Source organism: Protopterus annectens, chromosome 8.part0, assembly GCF_019279795.1.
Source record: "Protopterus annectens isolate FY-2018-M chromosome 8.part0, PAN1.0, whole genome shotgun sequence".
In the NCBI taxonomy this organism is placed as follows: domain Eukaryota; kingdom Metazoa; phylum Chordata; order Ceratodontiformes; family Protopteridae; genus Protopterus; species Protopterus annectens.
The window spans coordinates 466,144,257-466,161,822 of NC_056741.1; the positions used below are offsets into that span (position 1 = coordinate 466,144,257).

At 37.2% G+C, this 17,566-nt stretch overlaps 1 long non-coding RNA gene across 1 annotated transcript; it reads right to left on the reverse strand.

Annotated features, from left to right (window-relative positions):
- Window positions 1–11,327: 11,327 nt before the first annotated feature.
- LOC122808030 lies at window positions 11,328–16,878 on the reverse strand. The gene is made up of 2 exons (XR_006365766.1): window positions 16,761–16,878; window positions 11,328–11,460 (listed from the first exon to the last, which is right to left on the reverse strand). It is a non-coding gene; the product is annotated as an uncharacterized LOC122808030 (long non-coding RNA).
- Between the last annotated feature and the right edge of the window lie 688 nt (window positions 16,879–17,566).

Consider the following 17,566-nt stretch of genomic DNA (forward strand, 5'->3'; position numbering starts at 1 on the left):
TTCCAGTTTTACTTTAAGCATGCCATTCAGTGCTCAGCTAGATATATGTATTGCATCTGACATGGTAATGAGATACAATTTTCCATCTGGCTATCTGCAATGCTTTAAAATTGAAACTTATGTACAGTCAGTGTACAAGAGCTTAATGTACTCCTTATGTACAGTCAGTGTACAAGAGCTTAATGTACTCAAGGCTATAATGCCATTTTTGTATACTTCCAGTTCACAGCCATTGCTCATTATGGCATCAAGACATTTTTTTGAGTCTCACTTCTTTCACCAAATGACTTATTGGCTAATAACAGGCAGAATTATAGAGTGCAAAGAGTTATTAATAAAATGGCATTACGATTGTTAATCTAAGATGCCATACAGCAAAGAAATTAATCAATTAAGTTGTCATTTATTACTCATATTTTCATATTTATTTTCATGTTTTCATAACTGAGAGCTCTACCTGTTATTGAGCAGCATGATGTGAAAAGCCATGGTGGGTGACAGGAAAATTTATTGTCAATGTCCATTTATATCACACTATCTGTACCTGAGCTATTGCTAATTGTTTTTTTAGTAATTATGAAAATAAACAATATTTCCATATGTACTTAATACTTAAGAAAAAGTGACTTGCAAACTGTTGCATGACATCAAGTGAAACCTTTAATATTCTTGAAGAACATTATTTTTGATATTTGCACTGTAAGTTTCACATCTTTAGAGATATTCAGTGTTATTTATATTGCAAATTATACAATTAAATATATGTTTTCATATTTCTGTAAATATTTCAATAAACAAGCACTCCTACAGGAATTTGTTGTTACCATGTGAAAGCTTCTGGCTGGTAAACAAAATCTTCTGTCAATATATGTCTAAGTAGTACAGTTTCCATGTATGAAGATTTGTTTGTGAAAGTTTAAAAAATATATAACTTGGCACTTGTGTGCATTATAATATATTATAGTATTTATATAGAAAGACTGTGGGCTGGATTCCATAAGGCTCACAGAATCCGGTTCGTTATGCTGATATCAACATGAAACCTGTGGATAACATTGCAGTGTGTTAATGTATGACAAAAAACTTAGAATAGCTCACTCCACTATGGAGCATCACAGTTACAATAGTGCACTATAGAAGTACATAAGTAATATGTAATTAATAAGATATGGTTGGCTAATCACATTGTACAGTACCAAAGTTATAGAAAGCTGATCTCAATTCAAAAATCCTGAGAGTTGTATACAAATATAACAAAATCTGTACAATGAGGTTAAGGACAACTACAGAATGTAACTGACTCCATTATGATAACAAAAAAAAATTAAAAATGCCAACAATCTCAATGTAAGCCACATGGAATTCATAATATATATTTGCAGGAATAGACACAGAAACGTCTAAGACAGGGGTAGGCAACCTGTGGCTCTTCCACCCCTCTAAAGTGGATCTAAAGTGGCTATTTTTATTTTTTCCTTCAAAGCGAACATCTATTATTTTGAAAATCGAAGTCATACCGTACCACTAAAATTTTAAAGTGTTTTAATATTTTGTCACCCAAAATATGCATCACATCCTACAGTGTCTACAGCCTGCTGCATTTCCCTATCACCTGCAGGTGGCTAATCTTGAGTTTTCAACCCCCTGTAAGCTAACCATGGATAAATCCACAAAAGAAAAGTCTTGGAAGAAAATAAAGAGTTTAATACTGCGTGGACAGATTCATCTGCTTTCACCGCCAACAATCCTGGCCTACCTGTATGCTTGATGTGTGGCAACAAATTAGCAAACAACAAAAAATGTAATGCTGAAAGACATTTCTAGAACAAACACACAGCATTTGTTGAAAAGTACCAAGCTGGAGATGAATGAAAAAGAGTGATTTCGGAACTGCTGTGGAAAGCTGATCAGAGCAAATATACTTTCAAGAAGTGGATCAAGTCTGTAAACTCAACTACTGCTGCTAGTTTTGTGGCAGCTCGTGAGATAGTAAGGTGTGGAAGGATGTTCACAGAGGGAGAATACATGAAAGAATCATTCATTAAAATATCAGAGCATCTATTCCTGGACTTCAAAAATAAATGTGAAATTGTTCCAAAAATTAAAGATATGCCTCTCTCTGCAAAGACTGTCAAGGACATGACCATCAAGATGGCAGCAAACTTCACCAGTCAAAAAATTGAGGACATTAATTCAGCTCCAGCATACCCAATCACCTGTGATGAGTCAAATGATGCTAACAATATTGAGCAGACAGCGTTGTTATGCAGATATGTGAACTCTGATGGGCTGCAGGAAGAAATCATTGAGTTGATGCCATTAAAAGGCAAAACACAGGGAGGAGGGCATTTGTGAGGCTGTGGTGAATTGTTTAAAAGTCAAAGAAATAAATACCAATCACATGGCGTCATTGAATACTTATGGGGCATCTAGTATGAAAAGAACACAGAAGGGGGTTGTGACTTTACTTTGGAAGTCACTGGATCAAAAGCTGCTGACATTTCACTGCATTCTGCACCAAGAAGGACTGTGTGCGCAAACATTTCCTTCTGAATGCATGGAGGTGATGAACCTTGTCATTCAAATAGTGAACAAAGTAATGGCAAAAGGGTTAAACCAGTGACAATTCTGTTCATTGTTATCGACAGGGCATATTCGGATCTCCTGCTGCATAACAAAGTCTGATGGCTGTCCAGGGGAGAGGTGCTGAAATGATTTGCTGCCTTGTCTGGAACACGTGAAAACTTTCCTGAAAAACAAGGGGCTCATCTATCCTAATCTGAAACATCCAGATTGGCTGAAAAAGCTACACTTCATGGTGGATATGACACTTCACCTCAACACGCTGAACAAAAGGCTTCATGGAAAAGGAAGCATGACCCTGCAGATGCTGGAGGATGTTTTGGCATTTCAGAGCAAGAGGATGGTGTTTGCCAGAGATGTACAGAGAGGTACGCTCTCTCATTTCCCCTCCCTGACAGAGTTTAAAGAAACACACAATCACATAAACTGTGAGTATTTACAGAGCGTAGTCATCATAATGCAAATTGCATTTGGCCTGGGGAAAGATTCAGAAAGGAAAATAACACATTATCTTTCCCTGTCACACCCCTGGACATTGACCCATCCCCGGTGAACATGTCCTTATTTACAGGAGTAAGTCAACCCAATCTTGAAATTGAACTGGCTGACATAGCTGGTAAAGACATATGGGTGTCCAAGTTTAAAAGCATGACAGCTGATCATGAAGATGTTGTCTGTCAGAAGGCCATTCTCGCTCAGAAGCAGAAATGGAGTGATATTGAAAACTTCTCCAAACCCAACAAACTTGTGTTTGAAACATGGAATGCCATGCCTGACACTAACATGAAAAAGTATGCATTTAGAGCCCTGTCCATCTTTTGATCCACATACTTATGCAAGCAGGTTTTCTCAAGCATGATCTACATAAAACGCAAATATCGTTTGCACCTTATAGATGACAGCCTGCAGTCCTCTGTGAAGATCAAAGTCACGTCTTACAGCCCTGATATAGAGAAGCTCTGCAGTATTGTTCAGAAACAGAAATCACTTTAAACAGGTGAGAACACTATCATTTAATAGGCTATTATTTTGCAAAAACATATTTATTTTGAACCCTGAACTAATGTAGTTGTGTTTTATGTCCAGGCTCGACGGTTGATTGTTGTACATGGCTGAGGAAAACAACAGAAGAGGACTATGGCACACTGAAATGGAATTCAGACATAATTAAATACAAATTGGCCTATTTTTATGTTTACTCTTTTTAAAGCTATTAGGCTACAGCTATATGTTTTATTTATTTGAAAGTGGACTACTTTTTATTTAATTAATTTTCCACAAATAAGGGAAGAAATCAAACAGGCCTGCACATGCCAATGTTTTTTTTCCTTCTCTTCATAAGAGTTTGGTATTTTTTTCCTTTGCTATAACAGATAACAGCTATAAAATGTCAATAGTTTTCATTTTGGAGTTCTATAATTTCATAAATGCAACAAACTATATATATATATATATATATATATATATATATATATATATATATATATATATATATATATATATATGTAAATATACATATGTAATAAGTATATATAACATTTTATACTCTGTGTTATTTTCATTTTAGGGTCAAATAGGTTTTGTGACTCCAGATGAATTTTATTTGGTGGGTGAGGGTTCTTTTGATAGTGAAGGTTGCAGACCCCTGGTCTAAGACAACTACAGATATTTCCATATGTCATCCACTAACTTATAATAAGTGCTTCAAAGCTGCAAGGCTATTTGCAATATATATATTTCCATTACTCTTTTACTGTAAAGTCAGAGACAACTATTGATGCCTGCATAATACATGTACCATTAAAAAATATCAGCTTGGACTTACAGATTTCAACAGAATCTGTACATTTTCTAATAAAAAAACAACTAAAGGTGAACAGCAATCATGGCCACATCACCACAGCTAACATTTATTAACAATGGGTTCAGTACTTGTGTGGTTAACACAGGTAATGCACACACCCAAGGAAAGTGGGAGGTAGAAAAGAAGATGCGGGGTATGGGTAACGAAGAGGGACACACAAGAGTGATGTTGGAATTGGAAAAATCTGAGGGAAAGAAAGAGGGGCATGGACAATTTCTTTTTCTTTTTTTTTTTTTTTTTTTGGTGGGAATAGGCCCCATTTTTTTGTTAAGAACAGAAGGAAAGGTAAAGATAGGGAGGGAGGAGGAGAAGGTCGTCACAGCAGATATACCCACAGAACAAACAGTGCAACACAAGACATAAAAAAGTTGGAAAAAAACAGTAAGTTGAGGTAAGTTACACAGACAGTGCACTGCACAACACAGGAAATGGAAAGTTGACAAACAGGGTGGGATGCATACCAGCCATGGTGAAATGCTGAAAAACATATCTACCTATGCAATATCACATCATGTCATGTCACAAACCATGCCGCAGTCATACCTGGATGTGTATGAACAATGATACATGCGTGTTCTGGGATAACAAAGTAGGTTCATTGCACACATTGGATAAATATACACATATCCAATTAGTCTGTCAGCAGTGCATGTGTAAGCAAAGTGACATCACAGATGAACAAATGTAGGTATAACAATGGTAGATAACTTGACCAGAGGACAGAACCAAACCTATAACCATGCATTTGAAAGGCAAATAGCCAAGCATGGTGCCAAACAGAAGTACTGCAGAAGAACAATAAATGCTGCCACATATACAAGTAGGTATATACAACCCAAACAAAAATGTAATGGAATGCATATATGTTACACATATATGCCATGTCAAAAACAACACATGGGTGTAGATGTGTATGTATGTCTGTCTGTGGAATAAATGGAATGTACATAAAACCAACGTCGATACACATACACACACCAATGACAGATAATAATATGTTCAAAAATTTAACAGTACAGCATAATTAATATAGCAGGTTGTGCACATGGATGTGAAAAAAACTACACCAGGTAACACACAACTATAATGAGAACAAGGATGCATTGCAAGCAGTAGCCATCAACTTGTGTGCACATGCCCTGCATTGTACAATGGGCATACATGTGGCACATGTTTACTGAGTCAAATTAATAAATAGCAATGGACAGTAGTTTTAACAAAGGTAAACATACCTGCTAAAAATAACAGTAAAATATGAAGGTGGGAGGGAGGTGGACAACCTGGGCCCACATCAGGGTAAAGCAGGGCAAGGTAAGTTGACACAATGCAAATGCATGTGTAAAGCACACAGTGGGGTGTAGAAACCACACAGATATACAGTTAACAAAATGGAAAGTGTATGTCAAATAGCCAGATGGATTGCTGATGAACGTAGAACTGGATATGATTAAAACACACATACACAGTAATGTGCAATCATGTTACATCAACATGCATAGATAAGAAAGCTAAAAATTAAAAGCAGATACACATGTACTGTCATGTAAATGTCAACTAAAGAAATGCAGGTGTATGTCCCCCACTCCAGTCATTATGGAGCAGAGGACATCCCTGTAAGTATCATTCCAACATACAGCAGTAAATCACTGAATCTTTATATATCAAATGTACATTATTGTGTCAGTATGTGTCCAACAGTACGCACAAACACACATGTAGTCATTTAATGTGTACAACTATTTATGGAAGGTGTACATCAATGTCACTCAATCATGGGTGTGGAAATGCTACATACAACAAACACAGCATAGTGTAATGTGAAAGAATGTGTTATCTGTAACATTGTGTACAGATTAACATTACATTGCTGTTTGATGTACTCAGAAAAGCAGGACTGGAAATATACAGAATATATTTGTATAGGATCCAACATGGCATCAGTATTCCCAAACCATGACACAACACCACATCATGACAGTTGGACAAGCAGATGTTTTGCATGGCTGGGTGTCAGGATGTCCACCTCCACTTGCAAGGAAATGAACGGTCACAGCAACGGTATCGTTCAAACAACTGTGCACTTGCCCATGCCACAGATCATGTGACACATCTGCTATGTATCTTGCATGAAAGGCAAGAGCACAGAGATGTTGAGATTATGGCTTCAGTGGCCACTCAGAATGAGAGTCTGCTAGCTGTGTCACAGTTGGTGGAAATTTAGCCTAAATAGTACTGCAGCAATGTTATACTACCAGCAAGGTTCTGCATTACATGTCTGTGTTAAACAGATTGCAACCTGTGAGAGGCATGCCACCTGTCTGCAGAACCACCATTGACTATCAAGAATCACTGTCTGTGGTCCAAACTGCACAGAGTTTAAATACTGGTCCATTGCTCAGGTCCTGCCAGCCACAAGGCCTTCAACTTGCAGTCATAGTGCTTCATCTCAACATGTTTTGTAACCCCATCCATTTCTTTTGTGGAGCAACCAGGGCAAGATGTGTCTGTATTTGGGCAGACAGAGTGGACCATGGTGTGAGATGTCAGTGTGGATGCACAAGACTATGTTAGAGTGTGTCCAAGAATGTAGTACACATAGCTTGTTCATATTATTTTAACACCACTCTACTATGATATGTCTTCTCTGAAATTAAAAATTCTGCATTATGCCCTGTGTGATTTCTCTTTTTTTATTTTATTATATTGCAGAGATATGTATGTGTAGCACTGATGTGTGCCCCTTGTTATTTACCATACTGTGATACAACAATCTGAGTGTGTATACATACCTGTGTCAGTTGTACTCTGAGTTGATGATCTGTGTTTTGATACATCTGCATATGTTCATGTCTTAATATGTTATGATTATGTTATGTGTGTACATCTAGGGGGTACTTGCCATTAGATTAAATATGTGCTGCTGTGGTGGGGCAACACCTGAACAACAATATTCAATTGGTGTACTCATATTCATGTGGCTTGTCATGACTCAAATATTTTAGCCAGACACTGCCGTTTTGGCTGGGCCTGCATATGTGGTCATACCCAACATTGCCTACACCTGTAACCTCTATCCATTATGTCTTCCTGCTCTTCTCTGATATGTGTGGGATGTCCTCTTCAAACATTTGCAAGTCTTGAGGTAGTTCTCCCACACCTGCAGCTGGAAGACTGTCATGTGCTCTAGTTAGTATGTTGTGCAGCACTGCACACACTGTCATCATCTTTGCTGCCTTTTGAGGTGTATACTGCATTGCATCCTCGGATGTGTCCAGACATCTGAACCTAGCTTTCAATACATCAAACACACACCCCATGGTGTTTCTGGTAGTTGTGTGTGCTCTGTTGTAGGCATCCTGTGCAGGGTTGGATGGTTCACAGTACGGGATCATTACCCACAGTTCAAGTGGATAACCGCAGTCACCTGTTGTCAGGAATACAAACACTTTTGGTCATAATGGATATTGTTGAGAGGGGTATCCTTAAAGAGCATCCTAGCTGTATTCCTGTGCTTACCCAGTAGCAGTCCCTCAGGTATTTCACCTTGCTGGAATGCAGCCCTCAGTCCACTTCCCTCTGCAATTGACATCATCATGGACACTTCCACGGTATGTTGCCATAATGTTTGTTATGCTGCCTTCTGCTGCACACACAACTTGGCAGTTGATGGATGGCCATCTCTTTATGTTTATGTATTTATTTGCTTCTGGATGTACTGGTGTCTTGATAGATATGTGTGTGCAATCTATTGCACTGAGTACATGTGGGAAGTTTGCTATGTTATTGAACTGGTGCATGACAGTTCTCCAGTCCATGGGGGTGGATGGAAAGTGCATGTAGTCATCCAACTTGCTGCACTTTGCTTCCAGGAATTTTGCCAGGATACGACTGGTGATACTCCCACAGCATCCCCCATGTATCTCTGGAATGTACTAGATGCAAGTACACCCAGGCTGAAACACACTTTTGCTTCAGGAGGATGGGGTTTCCTCAGAGGGTCTGTACAGACATGTGGGAGCACACATGTTGCAGGCAGCCTCCACCAATTGTATGCCGAGATGGTATCTGTCGATTATTTGCTGGTCTGACAAATGGTTTAATTACATTCTTGCTCTGACTCTAGCTGGCTGCCTTCTAGGATGCACAGCCACAGCCTCATTTATAGCTTGCATCACTGCAGTCTGTTGTATATTAATAGCAGGTTGCATTTTTATATATATTTTTTTCTAGTTTTGCTATGGATTTCACTGTAATCCATAGCATTCACTTGAATTCCTTGGCATCTATAAAGTATGCACTCAAGAATTTGGAAACGGAGTCAGCATGGCTGTTTGTCACATTTGTGTTGTGTGCGCACAATGTTTTTTAGAATCAGACCAGCATACAAGACATCCCTAATTATCCTACACAGAATACTTAAGTACTCGGTCAGACTTCAGCATGTCTTTTGGAATCATATGTACACTAGCTGGCTGAAGTCTTCTGTCGGTGTGCTGCATGACTGCAAATAGCTTCCTCGAACTTTACGAAATCTGGCCCTATGAATGCACTGACTATTATCACTGAAAATAATAATTCTTATTGATAACATTGCTATTTGCTCAATTTTAATAGTAGTTCACAAAATATTTACATTTGTTTATCTTACTCTTTCTAAGTTTATTTTTCAGAAAATGCTCAGGAGTGCAAGATGTGTATAAATTAATAGAGGTGTGATATTCCACACCATGTAGGTGGGTGTTAATGAGTTAAACAGTGAAAGAAAACTAAAGCCCAAATGTGTACAAAATGATGATGACAACCCATGTTCCAAGATAACAGTGTGTCATTTTAAATAAAAAGGTTTAACCTGAGTTGAGATGGCACTGAAAATTCATCTCAGCCAGGTGTTTTGGAGGGATTTCAAAACAGCATAAAACACTTCATTAATGGAAATAGACAGCTATGCTCTAGCTGGGTTAATTTGAGACAAGGCAACTGGGTATCTGTTTCTCACATACTTATTGCTGAGCATATTAGGTTGGTTTTATACAATGTCATACACACTCACAACTGTTTTGAGAATTTTTCTTTAGGATTTAAAGATGTTAAAAGGAATTGTGTTTTGAGATTTTGTAACTTTTAAGATATTTGGCAAAGAGTTTGAATGGGATCTGACCTTCAAACCAGAAAGTAGCTTCCATTTTAATTTCATGTTGTGATAGGTTATCTGCACACACATAGACAGAGACTTTATTTCTTATTCCTTTATATAACTGTTTTAGATTACTCAGTCATTCATACTAGCCTATGTATGAATTTTTACTTAGTTTTGATTCTAATCCAGTTATGTTAGCTGAGGTTTTACAGTGCAATGCAGAAGTGCTATGAGGATTCTGACTATGGCTTTGAATACCACCTACTGTGTGGAGAAAAAACATGTTTATATCTCACTATTCATTTTTTAATACTGATATCAATACCATCTAAAGCACGCATATTCTGGAATAACTAAGTATTATTGAATAGGTCCAGCAATTTTCTTAGAGGGAGCTTTTTCTCTCCAGATATTCACCCAGGATCATGTTCCAATCATCAGCAAAATTTGTAAGCCTATTACTAAATTCTGCCAGTGCCCTCAAGATTTTTAGTAGTTTTTTTATTGTCATATAGAGCCTAAAGGGAAGTTGTTAGAAGGTGCGGAGTATAGTCACAACATAGACTCTCTACCATGAGAAAATAGTCTTCATTATCAGGCTTTTGTTTAACTACAGTAGCATTTACTGATTTTTAATAATTATGGCAACTTCTCTGGAATAACCAGATAAAGGTACTAGACAGCGAATCTGTTTCTCATTACTAAATGGTAATTTATGGGTGAGTATATGCATTTCCTGTATATGGGGTAATAGTTGCCTTTGGTATGTACACAAGTTGCCCTTCTTTTGTGGAAACATTTTTATATGCCTTTTAGCTTCTGTTAAAGTATTTTAACATTAGGCATAATCTCCATTTTAGATGATGGAACAATTCACTCTGCATTCCAGAGGGCTCATGGAGAAAACATTAGCATGTAATGGATGCTGAAGTTGCTGCCATTGTTAGCAGACATGAACCTATACCTAATCATCCCTAATCTACAACTATATACTCATAGTTCAAGAAACTCCTTAAAACTGAACCCAGCCCCACACCAAGGTCCAGTGCTTCTTATTTCATGAAAAAGAATGAGTCTGTTCCAAGGACTGACTGATCATGTTTAGAGTACATAATTGTAAGAAGGCATCTGTGCTGTTACAAAAGTTTCTTATCCAAATGGGTCCACGTCAAAATACTGACTTTCAAAATCTCTAAACTCAAAATACTAAGACCAAAATATCTAAAGCTCAAAATACTGAAAACTCAAAATACTGAAAACACACAGGATACCAACACTTATTATATTCCAGCACAAGTACATACTGAAACAAATAAAACACGAACCATATTACTCTTCTCCAAGTATAAGCAGGGGGGCAAGCCCCCCCTGCACCCCCCTGTGGGTGGCTGCGGCCCCACAACCCCTGCTACTTAAATATATCAACTCTGAAATTGCACTTTAGTGTAGTGAAGTGCAATCTCGGAGTTGATATATTTAAGTAGCAGGTGGGGGGTGCAGGGGGGACTTGCCCCCCTGCCTATACTTGCAGAGTATGTAGTTCTGCTGCAATATCATTGTGTTGCTGTACTGTGTTTTTTTACAATATTTTGAGTTTCAGTATTTTGAGTTTTCAGTATTTTGAGCTTTAGAGATTTTGGTCTCAGTATTTTGTTTAGGGATTTTGAAAGTCAGCATTTTGAAGTGGTTCTGAATAAAAATGAAGGGAAACATATTTGCATATCAGAAAACAAAAAGCCGAACTATTTTTAACTTCAGATATGTCAAAGGTTTTATAATAATGACTTTAGTTGTTTTATCACAGATATGTATTTCTCATCTTCATGAAGGCTGGATAGATCTGGAGTCCCATGTTTGGAAGAAGCCCCACTGCAACCTAGAAGAAGATAAATTTGGTCAGGAAAAAAGACTCTTCATCCTTCTCATTTACAGAGGTTCAATATAGTAAAAATTAATAGTAACTTATCCTGTAAATGAAAATGACTTTGTTATGCTCCAAAACAATTTAAGATCCTTATAATAGTGAGGTTCATACATAAACCTCCCAAAATACACTATTGTTATAGTAAAGTTCATCTATACAAATTTTACAATCAAGAAGATTCAAAAGTAGCTATGTACCCATACAAATGACAGAAAAACTGGACAAGGTATAAACCGCATTATTTAACAGTTTGTTAACTCACTCTTGTCCCCCCCAGCAAATGCACATATTTATAATCCTGATCTTTACACATGCTGTAGGTTTCTTGCAGCTTAAGTTGCTAACTGTTGAGTTATATCACCGTGTGTGTGCATGCATGTCCATGTGCATTTCTATGTGTGTGCGTGTGTGCGTGTGTGTGTGTGTGTGTGTGTGTGTGTGTGTGTGTGTGTGTGTGTGTGTGTGTGTGTGTGTGTGTGTGTGTGTGTGTGTGTGTGTGTGTGTGTTGTTTTCTGCTAATGCTTTTCCACCAATAAGGTAAAATAGGTCTTCCTTGTCAACACAGCTGAGTACACTGTTACTTGCCTCAGCCCTCCATATTTAGCACAGCTGTAGTCCCCCTCCAACATACTTCTCTGGGATTTAAGGAAGCATTGGCGTGTCTACAGAAGACCTCTGCTTGCCTGAATATGTTGTTGATGCTACGGGTATCAGCATTTTTTTTCCAAAAGAAATGAGAAATATAATAGAGTGCACAAATAATTGATTAACAATCATGTTGCAGTTAGTTCACCTTGTACCTCTTTTAGTGTGTTTTTCCATATGTAGGAATATATACCACCATGAAAATCCTTGCCTGTACTTGTAGATCCTTTTCTGTGCAACATTTTTTATGCAGTGAGCAAAATCTGATCACACCATCTGTGCCCAAACATTTTATTTATTTATTTTTCTTTATTTTACATTTGTTAACCTGGATAGTCCATTTTCAGTGGAGGCCCAGGGAGAAAAGCTCCAAAGAAACAGATATGCAAGACATTCATACAAAATATTCTAACATGTTTATACAACCAGACCATATAGATGAGCACACAATATTAATTACTTGACAAAGACATATAGAACAATCAATACATATACAAACAATATTAAGTATGTTAAATATCTAGAGTCACATCATGCATCTGAATGTGGTATTGATAAAACTGTGCAGTCCTATCAGGAGATTATGTGTTTAAGGCAAGAGTTGCTGCAGTAGTGGAGTAGGACTGAAGTTAGTCTGGTGTGGAGCAGAGACATAACCATTTGTTGCTGAGATGGCTTTTGATAGATTTTTTAAAATTGAATAGAGAAGAATCCAGGGTAATGGATGAAGGCAGGGAGTTCCAAATTTTGGATTTGTAAGATGAGTAGAGGGAGTCACTGACATGGTTGTAGGATCTAGTAACTGTTAATAGTAATTTATCTTTGGAGCGGAGTTGCCTAGGACAGGAATACTGCTGAATTAGGTTGCTTAAAGCTGGTGTTTTATTTGGGTGGGAGAGCAGCTTATAAGTAATGATAAGTTGATTATAGATTAATAAATTTGGCAGTTCAAGCCAGTCCAATTGTTTCAGGTTATGATAGTGATGGGTTCTTGTTAGAGAAATATTTATTAGTAATATGCTTAGTGCATTCGAGGTTTAAAAAGGGTTAACACATTTATTCTATTTCACACTGTATAAATCTGCACGAGCTGCAGAAGCATTCCAATCCTGTTCATGAAATATGCGCAGTTATGATCTCTGCTTATGCTTTGGAAATTTACAGGGAAGCATTCAATTTCTGCTAATGTCAGGGAAATAATAATAGATATTTCACTTCTACTAATGTCATGAGATTTTAACAAAGAGTTATTGCTTTTCTGCTTATGCTATGAGAAAATACACAGCTGCTGGAGCTATTGATAATGAAGACAAAGGCTGTTTGAAAATATGAACCACAATCAGCATTTACTTGTACCTAAGCTAGAAAAGTACCTTGAAATGTAACATATGTATTAGAGCTGCACAATTGAAGAATAGAAAGCTTGTAGTGGGCTAAAAAAATACAGCCCCCAAGGTCAGGTTGTTTTTCATAAATCCAGTCATGTCAGCAGGAAATCCAAGTAACATTTTCTATGTAACACATAGTGAGTTTTAAATATGAAAATGTCAGCAGGAAATAACATTTGCTGTAGAACAATACAGAAAGCTGTGTCTAACTACGTCAACCATTGAAAGTAACATTTTATAGAACAGTATAAGAGAAGCATACTGCCTGCTAGTAATTAGACAAAATCCTGTATCTGCATGTTTTGTCTCCTTGCTGCAAGTAGTAAAAGGTGCCATACCTGAACCTTACGTGAATTGATCTTTGAAGTTTTTTCCTTTGACAGATTGGTACTTCGGACCGGAACCCTCACTTCGCCTTGGATCAGACGGGCCAGGTGGTTGAAACCGTATGGGGAAGAAACCAGATCGATTCTTCTTATTTGAAAGCCCTCCAACTGAATTGTCATACAAAAGAGGCCAGCCACTTTCTGATCTGCGACTGAAGGACGGGTCTCCATGAATCAGGTGATCAATCACGAAGACTCAGGTAAGGTGAATCTACTTTTTTCTGTTTTAGATCAGGGACTAGATTTGTATTGTTTTTGTCAAGACTGTATTTTACAGGTCAGGGACAGAAAAGATTACTGTCTTGTCATAGATCAGGAGAAACAGAATAGGTAGGCAGTTATTCCGAAGAGACTATAACAAAATCCATGGTACCACGTTAAAAATAAGAGAAGTTACGTAACGATCAAAAGGGTAGAACAAAATGGATAATAATTGCACAAAAAGACCCCAAAATCCGCCGTTAACCGAAGACGCAAAATACATGCAGTCGCAGCGCTCTGACAATATTAAATACTATTTAAAATGGGTTAATAAGTATGAATTTGATGGTAAATTAGAAATATCCTCACTTATCAAACTTGTCAAACAGCTCAAAACCGATTCCAAAGGTCAGGTAAAAAAGCAATGCCAATTAGGAATTCCTCAGGCACACAGGTGGATTGAGGAAGTAAACCGTAGGGAACAAAAGAACAATAATTCAAAAACAATGTTTTTAGATAAGGAGAACAATAACTTAGTAATAGCATCGGCCCCTCCGCCTCCCTTACCAGAATATGAAGCAAGTGAACAGGTTATTCCACTCCCACGATATCCTGTTGTCACTGAAAATAGAGACATTACAAAAACAAAACCGTTTATTAGAGATCCCATCGGGACCAGGTCTCAAACACGGGCAGGTAACTCAAATGAAGGCATTGAGTTATATCAAATGGTTAAGAATTCACGATCTATGAGTGGCGAAAAAATATGCCCACTCATAGAAGTACCTAATTATCAGGCAGGACAAGATGGTCAGGACACAACTATTTTAGTGTATAGACCCTGGACTCCGGAAGATATCCGGAAAGCCACTGAGGGAATTCCCCATCCAAAAGTTAATTTTAGAAAGTTCTCAGAAGATTTACAAGGAATGAGGCTAAGTTATAATTTAAATGGAGAAGAGGTAGAAAAAGTAGTTAGACAAATTGTGGGGCCAGATTGGCATATGATTAGTGGCAACTGAAATCCCCGTGACACTGCACACAGACCCCTCCCACATAGCAGCGCAGAACTAGACAACAGAGTAAAAGGTCTTACAGTCTGCATCTCTTAAAAATGGAAGCCTAGGGCAGACTGGACTTGCATTAATCAATGCATCCAAGAAGAAGGTGAAACTGTTCACCGATATTATGCCAGATTATTAGAATGTTTTAATAACTACTGTGGAATGCAGGTTCCTGAAGATCAGACAGAAGATTCCCCATATGAACAGCAGTTAAAGAATGCATTTTTAAAAGGCAGCATTGCACCCATAAGCAGTTTTATTACAAAACACATGGTAGATCATCGTACAAGCAGGTTGCAGTCATTACTTGAATATGCTAGGCATGCCGAAAGGCATTTTAATAGCAAAAAGAAAAAGAAAGCTCAAGTATTTTCTGTCGAAGATGGAGCAGAAGTTTATGTAGTACAGTCCGGGAAAAAGGGCAAGAAAAATGCACAGGGAGGATTCAAAGATGGCTGCCATTCTGTAAACACTGCTGAACTACAGCTCTTCATTTAACCTGAGAAAAATCTAAACCCTGAGTCAGTACCAAGGGGTTTTAACATCAAATCAACGATAAAAAAGATACAACTACACTTAATTAATCTGCAACAGGAAGAAAACCGTGGAAAAAAGTATTTATCTAACAGGATTACAAGGGATTAGCTAGCTCTGAAGAGAGAAGCAAAAAAAGGACCGTGTGCTTTCTTTACTTTACCTCTCTGTTTTGGGAAAAAATGTCACAAGAAGAAAAAACATGGAAACAAGTACTACTAAAACAAAGCTCTCGGAATTACAGTCACCAGAAAAAGATGTGATTGCTAAAAAACAAAGAATTACTAGACAACAGGAACATCAGAAGCCAGGGACTAGATCTAAAACTGATCAACCACTGAACATGGAAGATATCAAACATGCTCTGTTACCTATACAAGAAGCCCTAAAAGAATTGACTTCTCAAATACAAACTTTTGGAATTTTATGTAATCAGTTGCTTGAGAGAATTTCTGAAACTGAGGACAAAGTAGTTTTGCTGGAAAAAAAAACAAATGTACATGATGTGGATATACAAGCCATGCAAAGCAAAATTACTGACTTAGAAGCGAGGTCTAGGAGAAATAACATCATTATTAGAGGGATCCCTGAATACATTCAGTATAATGAGCTAATTCCAACTATAACACAAATATTTTAAGTGCTGTTAAATGATTCTGATGGGGTGAAACAAATTGTTATTGAAAGAGCACACAGAGCTCTGAGAGAGGTACAAGCATCTAACACTCCTAGACCTGTGTATGTTAAAATATTGAACTTTCAGGATGTCAGCAAAATACTTTTGACTGCAAAAAAAGTGGTGGCTATGTTATGTGGAAAAATAATAAAATATCTCTGGCTCAGGATTTACCTCTGCAAGTCAGGCAAGCTAGACAGTCTTTATCTGCATACTGTAAATTTCTTATTGACAAACAAATTAAATTCCAAATGAAATACCCTAATGTGCTTACATTTATAATGGATGGGACTAAATACTCTGTTTCTACCACAAATGAGGCAAAAAAAACTGTTTCTAAAAGTTTTTAATGGTTTACCTGCATCAGAGGCTTGAAATAAACTTCCGTTGGGACTGACATGCTCCTGAGGTCGGATCCATTGTGTACTGTGCTTCGAGGTCTGGGTAATCCTTTGTTTTCTTCTTAAATCTTTTAGGCCTCTGTAAAAGCAATAAAACTGTTTGTTTTAGATAGTCCGAGGTTCCTGTGGCCGTTTTCCGAATGTTTATGGCCTCTACGAACTGTTTTCATCGAGTTGAAAACAGGAAATGCCTAGAATGCAGCCGAGGGTGTGGATTTCGATGCGACACTTCCTGTGGTCTGGCTGTTAAAGCGGTCCCCCGTCGCGAGTATTATACATGGTTTCCAGGCTTGAGAAACCGAGGAGAACTGATATAAACACATTAATGTTCTTTTTAAAAGTGAATAACATTATAGTATGTACTTTAAGCACATAATAACATATTTTTTGCTTTTTCTTTTAGCTTTGAATAAAATCTTGATTTTACACTAGTTACAGAGGGTGCAGGGTTTAGTAATGTTTATATGAATATAACTGTTAAGATAGTCATTACTGTGTTGTTTAAATCTGATAATTAATGTTATTTTAGTTAGGAACTGAAATATGTAAACACAAAACTCTGATAGTTCAATTATATAATTATAGGTGTTAGTAGTTAGAGGTATTGTGTTTTGGTATAGGATTATAATGTAGTATGGATTTTTTTTTCTTCTCTCTAAAAGTGGTATATATATATATATAATGACTGAAACAAATGATGTATTTGGGTTAGGAATAAATAGCTAATCAACTTATTAAAATTTTCCTTTTAATGGTAATAATA